This window comes from Salvia hispanica, chromosome 4 (assembly GCF_023119035.1).
Source record: "Salvia hispanica cultivar TCC Black 2014 chromosome 4, UniMelb_Shisp_WGS_1.0, whole genome shotgun sequence".
In the NCBI taxonomy this organism is placed as follows: Eukaryota; Viridiplantae; Streptophyta; class Magnoliopsida; order Lamiales; family Lamiaceae; genus Salvia; species Salvia hispanica.
This window is the reverse complement of record NC_062968.1, coordinates 8,983,119-8,990,433: the sequence shown is the minus strand read 5'-3', so window position 1 is coordinate 8,990,433 and position 7,315 is coordinate 8,983,119. Positions and strand designations below refer to the sequence as shown.

Here is a 7,315-nt window from a genome sequence, read left to right as displayed (position 1 = left end):
TTATTTTATATTCTATTTTATTAATTAAAAAATTGTTTAGTTTATTAAATATAAATAGACTATTCAAGTATGAGGGATATTAATCTAAAAAAATATTATTTTTTTCCCTGACTATGAGAAAAGATAGTAAGTGATACTCAAATTCATTGTATCTATAATTTATACAAAGTTTATACATAAATTACTTTTATTTTATTAATATCATTTTGCAATGCTTTTACAATATCACAATTGCTATGAACTTGTAATTGTATAAAAAAATTTATCCCTTTTCGATTTTTTTAAAATATGAATTTTAAAATGACATAGATTTTTACAACATTTTATTAATCATTTATCGAAAATAAATTTTTCATGTTAAAAGAGATTCTAATAATCTATTCTACAACTTTAAAAGGGACTCTTCATAAATAAGGGAAAGTCATCTTATCACTATAACTATGATGTGTTCATTTTTTTTTAAATATTTAAATACACTTCAATGATTGTTAATTGATTAGGAGATAACACTATTTTAAAGATGATAAAACTTACGATCAAACAGACATCACATCAAGTTTTGAATATAGAGACAAATTAAATTATATATGACAAAGTTATACACAAAATTAATATTACTAGCATTAAAAATATGACGAGATAGTCTCTCTATTTAATTTAACTTTCTAATTATATATAAAGGAAATGGTTTCCAATATTTAGTTGAGCTTTTCATCGTTTGGGCTTAATCGAATTAATAAAAGAAAAATACAACATTTTGTATTATAATTGATTCATTGTAAATTAAATAAGTCATGATTTACATTACGCCTTCCATAATTTACATTAAATCAATCATAATTTACATTATACGAAATTTCAAATTATATCAGCCACATCATACGCATTCCATATTCTTTAATATTTTGTTATCTGGAGTAAAATTCCACGTCATACGCATTCCATGTTCTTAGCAAACAAAACAAATTCAAGAAATCTGGAGTAAAATTTGTGGCATGAAAGAGGTAGAAATAACTAAGAAAGAGAGGCGCCGCTGGGAGGAATTGAAAAGTATCGTTGGGAGGAATTGAAAAATGCCGTTGGATTATATAGTGAATAATGCAGCCCTAAAAGTGAATTTGGGCTAGGCTAACATGTTTTGGGCCAAAAATAATTAAGGCTTAACTAAAACCTACTTGAATTAATAAATGATAATTTTAATTTTAATTTATGGTTGTGTAGGAGTATTAGTTTTAGTAAATTGAAGGTATTAGTTTTAGTAAATTTTAATTATAGTCATGTAGGAATATTAGTTTTAGTAAATGGAAGGTATTAGTTTTAGTAAAATTTTAATTATGGTCATGTATGTGTATTAGTTTTAAACTTTTAATTATGGCCGTGTAAAAGTATTAGTTTTTGTAAATTTTATCACCCACTTAAGATAACGCATTTTCCTTTTTAGTTGTCCCCAAATAAAATGACACTTTTCTCTTTTTTGAAAACTTTCCTTCTTCAATTAATACACTTAACCACGTTTCTTATTCCAATTAAAATATCGAGCTCTTTTTTTCTCTTCATTTAAATCATTAATTGTTTACTTTTGTGGAATAAAAATCATTCTTAATACTATATAGTGAGATCAAAATTTAACGTTATTAACAATAATTAATTATATACTTATTCAATTAATAAAGTAGTGCATCGTGCTGGGATCAGATACAATATATCATTAGACGGATGGAGAATATAACGATTCGATTCTAAAGTTCACATGTATCAATAAGACATGATTATGTACTTATTTGATTGCTAAAAATATCGTCAGTTTCGCATCGTGCCTGGCTTGAAGTGTAAATCCAACACTCCAAGGGTTTAGTAGCCCATGAGGTTAGGGTATAGTACTGACTCAATAAAATAGCGTTCGCTAAGTGGTCAAAGTTAAATCCATCTCCAAAGGGTTTAGTAATCCATATGGCTAGGTTGTAGTACCGACTTAGTAACATAGTTTACAATTTAACAACATTGTGCAATATACTTTTTTTCTATGTAATATTCTATATGAAATATAAAATATTAACTATATAAATTTAAAATATTAAATAGATGACTTAAGAACATGTGCTTCTCGCATTTTCAAAAATTATATTTTCTTTTTACCATCCATCATAAGAAAATACTAATTTTTAGTAATTATTCAATATATCATACTATTAGTCAATAGATTATTTAAAATATCAATAACTATACCTACAATTAATTACCTAAATTTCATTGTATAGTTGTAATGGGCTTCAATAAGATCTTTAAATTATGGCTTCCATCTATTTATTTATTCAACCTTTAATAAGCCCAAATCAAATTATTCGATACAAACTTCTAATTTCCCTAAAGTTTAATAGCACTCTTTACATTAAATATTTTATTATTGCATACTAAAAACTAATATTTTTATGTAACTTTATTTTGTGTGTGAAGTGAAGAGAATAAAGTAAGAGAGGGAGAATAAAGTAGAGATAAAAGTATTTTCATTTTTAGCGTTGTCTACTCGATTAATGTCATATTCCTAATTACAAATCACACGTATATCAATGATGCACATTCCAAAAAGTTTTCTTTATTCTCAATGCATTTTCCTATTCCCAATTCACATTGCACATGCTATAATGGCAAATGATGGACTGGCTCAACGAATGTTTGCATTTTATTTCTCACCATTATATATATTAATTTTTATTATTTTTTATAATAATAATAATAATAATGTTACATGAAATATTTATTATTGCATAATAAAATTGATATTTTTATATAATTTTATTTTGTGTGTGAAGTGGAGAGAGTAAAGTAAGAGAATAAAATAGACATATGAATTTGGGCTAGGCTAACATGTTTTGGGCCAAAAATAATTAAAGATTAACTAAACCCTACTTGAATTAATAAATGATAATTTAAATTTAATTTGTGGTCGTGTAGGAGTATTAGTTTTAGTAAATTGAAGGTATTAGTTTTAATAAAGTTTTAATTATGGCATGTAGGCGTATTAGTTTTAAAATTTTAATTGTGGCCGTGTAGGAGTATTAGTTTTAACAAATTTTATCTTTTTAGTTTGCTCCAAATAAGATGACACTTTTCTCTTTTTTGAAAACTTTACTTCTTCAATTAATACACTTAACCACGTTTCTCATTCCAACTAAAATATCGAGCTCTTTTTCTCTATTCATTTAAATAGTGCATCGTGTTGGGATTGAACATATGGACAATATTTCATTAGATGGATGGAGCATATAATGATTCGATTCTAAAGTTCACATATATCAATAATACATGAATGTACTTATTTGATTACTAAAAACATCGCCAGTTGCGTATCGCGCCGGGGCTGAAGTGTAAATCCAATACTCCAAGGGTTTAGTAGTACATGAGGTTAGGGTATAGTACCGACTCAACAAAATAGCGTTCGCTATGTGATCGAAGTTAAATCCATCTCTAAAGGGTTTAGTAATCCATAGGGCTAGGTTGTAGTACCGACTTAGTAACATAGTTTACAAATTAACAACATTGTGCAATATACCTTTTTTCTATGTAACATTCTATATGAGATATAAAATATTAACTGTATAGATTTAAAATATTAAATAGATGAGTTAAGAACATGTGCTTCTCACATTTTCAAAAATTATATTTTCTTTTTACCATTCACCATAAGAAAATGCTAATTTTTAATAATTATTCAATATATCAGACTATTAGTCAATATATTATTTAAAATATCAATAACTATACCTACAATTAATTACCTAAATTTCATTGTATAGTTGTAATGGGCTTCAATGAGATCCTTAAATTATGACTTTCATCTATTTAGTTATTCAACCTTTAATAAGCACGAATCAAATTATTCGATATTAACTTCTAAGTTCCCTAAAGTTTAATAGCACTCTTTATTTTATTATAACCTATAGTTATTATTAGGGTGACCATCATCATTAATAGAACTCTTTATTTTATTATAAACTATAGTCATTATTTTTTATAATTATATATGGATTTTGGTTCCATTCGGAGCTTTAAATTTGAAATTGAATTTCTTTCGATTTTTAAAATTAAAAAATCGAAATGATAGATTAATCTATCGTATTTCTGATATGATTTTTAGTATGTCAAAATTATCCCAAGAATAGAGTATTGATTTGTCCTAATTATATAATTGGAGTAGTATTTATCAATGAGTATTGACTTTGTTCGCTGAGCCATGAATATTTAATTAAAAATTAAAATTAAATTGATAATCTTGAATTTCCAAAATTAGAAAAAAATGATTTAATCAACTATGTTTTAAATATGATTTCAATGTGATCTAATTGTTGATTAATATTTTTTTTATATTTATTATATAAATAAAAAACTGGTGGTAATTTAAAATTTAATCGGGCATGTAATCTATAATAATTGTTTTTTATATTCATCCTTTAGTAGGTATTGTATTGTATTGTTTAAACTCAAAACAAATTATGGTGTAAACTCAATTTTTTTTATTATACTTAAATTGATTGTCAATATGAAACTTATTATTGAATGAAGGCATGAAGTTTCTACGGTTAACAAGTATTATACTAAAGCTTTGGATAGGAGTATGTGTGATATTATGTGAATTTGCTATAAATTAAGTATGCGCCATTTGAATAGGAGTTTGCATGTATTGTGTTTGGTGGTGATTTTGACAAATATTACATGTTATTCTTTGGGTTGTCGGTAGGATATTGTCAATATTACTATTAATACTACTTCATAATTATAAATAGTTAATTAAAAATACGGAAGAATGCGAAGGGATTAATAAAATTGTATCATTGATATAATATCGTAGTAATTTTGTGTTGCAGTGAATGTTAATGTCATAATAATTAATATGATACATGCAAAAATATTAAAATGCTAAACAAATTGCAATAAAAATGATAATCTATTTCAAAAGAAATTTTTTATCATATGTTTATGATTATAAAATGCATACCATTTTTTATTGTTCTTCTATGGGAAATACTCTGAAGAATTTTGGCATATCAGCGTCGATGTATACATCTTTTGTTGATTTAATCATTCATTGACAGAGAAAGTTTGGAAAATGGAAATGGTTTAAGACTTGAGAGAAGATTCGGAGTAGTAATTGATTTTGTGTAATTGTAGTAGTTATTACTTTTATAGATTGGTAGGTGAATATTTATTCTTAGTATAGCATTCTGTTTGTACAAATTTAGTTGGTACATAACTTTTTTGTATGAAATACCTAAAATAATCTCCTTAATCTTATCTAGAGAGAGTATGTTTTTCTTATAACTTTATAAGAAAATATGTATTCTTCAATATTGTACCCCCTTTGTCCCAATTAAATTGGTACAAAATTTTTGGGCACGGAGTATATTAAATAAATTTCTTTATTCATATCTCGCACAATTATAGGATTATTATTCTCAATGCATTTTCCTATTTCCAATTCACATTGCAGAGGCTATAATGACAAATGATGGATTGGCTCAATGCATGTTTGCATTTTATTTCTCACCATTATATATTTATTTTTATTAATTTTTATAATAATAATAATAATAATAATATTACATGAAATATTTATTATTGTGACGCCCCGGAAATTTCGATCCTTTCTTTCGAGATAAATCGGATTTAGTAGCTTAATTAATTTCCTCTTAGAAGTTGTGTAATCGTACTTTTCCTCGTTGTTTTCGACTTTGGAGTAATTTAAGTATTTTTCGTTGGATGAAATAAAGTGCAAGGAAATTATGTGTCAAGGATAAAAGTAAAGTTATGCTTTTATTAGATAAATAATTGAGGAGCAAATTACACAAGAATGTTGGAGATACATCTAGCACATGTTACATATGTGAGGGTGACACACACACATCTTCTCTACACCATTATCCTACACTAGTGAGCAAGTTGGAAGCTAGCTATTTTGGTGATGGAGCCAAAGGATCTCTAGAGGAGCATCTTCTTTCTTTCCCCCTCAATCTCCTTCTCGATTTTCAGCCCATAAGGCTCCAAATTTCCAGCTATGATACCTGCAAATTAGCACAAGATTGGGGTTAGAAGATGACTCACAAGTAAAGAGAGATGGAAGCACAAGCTAAATAAAGAGATGGAGCATTTAGTGATAATGTAGCTAAGTAAGCTACAAAGTATAGCATGAGGTGAGAAAATCTTGATCACCATCTCCTCTAACATCAAAAGGGAGTCGAGACAAAGGGGCATTGGAGAGCGAGCTCCTACACAAGCCCAAAAATAGAGGATGAGACAAACTCTCATCACCCCGTCGATCGAGGCCGAGAAATCAGCCAAGAGAATCAGCCACAATCACCAAAACGGCAAGAATCTCACAATCATCAAGCTCGAAAGTAAGAGAGCTAACAAGCCCAAAATAGGAGTCTTTGACTCCAAGTCTCAAGCCTAGCTTTCAATAGCTTAGCACCATATAAGCAACCTCTCCTCACCTCCTCCACCACCACATTCCATCACCACAAATTCTGCAACACCAAACGCGAAGAGCAGCGAGGGAGGAGGGAGAGGGCAGCGAGTGGTGACGGCAAGGACAGCCACCACCGATACAAGTTCAACAAGTGAGGTAAACAACCTCAACACCCATCTCCATCGCATCATGTAGAACAACGAATAGCTAGAAACAAGAACTTAGAGTTTTCATAGGATCCTCGCAGCAAGGATAAAACAATAACAACCATGTAACACTAAGTTGAAGCTCAAGAGCTTAGAGCTATGCAAATTAGAGATAGCCGCGTGATAACCCCCCCTCCATATGAATTCAGTAGCATAATCTCATAAGCAAGAGCTTAACAAGGTTTCAATTTGAGCAATATATCACCATAAGCCACACAAGACCCCAATAGAGAATTTCCTTTCCAAGAATAAGCTGCTGCCATAGCTCGAAAGAAAAAGAGTAAGGGGTATGGGGGAGAAGACTTAGCTTAGGCGGAGGGGTGACCGGGCGACGGCGAGCGTCGACGGAGCCGAAGAACTTCCGCGGAGAAGCTGTGGATCACGGCGGCAGCAGGGGCGAGGCGGCCGGCCGACGGGCGAGCGTCGACGGAGTCCGGAAGCTCCTGCGAGGAAGCTGCAGGCCGCGGCTGAGAGAGGGAGGAGAAGGCGATGCCTCCCCACGCCCCCTCTCGCCGGAAAGCTGCGCTGCAAGGCGGCGGCAGCGGCAAATGACGGCGAACGGCGGTGAAGAAGGGCCGCCGCTCGCGTAGCGAAGTGGCGAACATGCGCGAGAGCCGGCGCTGGCGGGACTCTGAAATCCCGTCGAGCT

The 7,315-nt window shown here is 30.5% G+C and overlaps 1 long non-coding RNA gene across 1 annotated transcript; it reads right to left on the bottom strand.

Moving 5' to 3' along the window:
• Positions 1 to 5,789: 5,789 nt before the first annotated feature.
• Positions 5,790 to 6,969, bottom strand: LOC125223291. Its single transcript, XR_007176687.1, has 2 exons — positions 6,205 to 6,969; positions 5,790 to 6,056 (listed from the first exon to the last, which is right to left on the bottom strand). It is a non-coding gene; the product is annotated as an uncharacterized LOC125223291 (long non-coding RNA).
• Between the last annotated feature and the right edge of the window lie 346 nt (positions 6,970 to 7,315).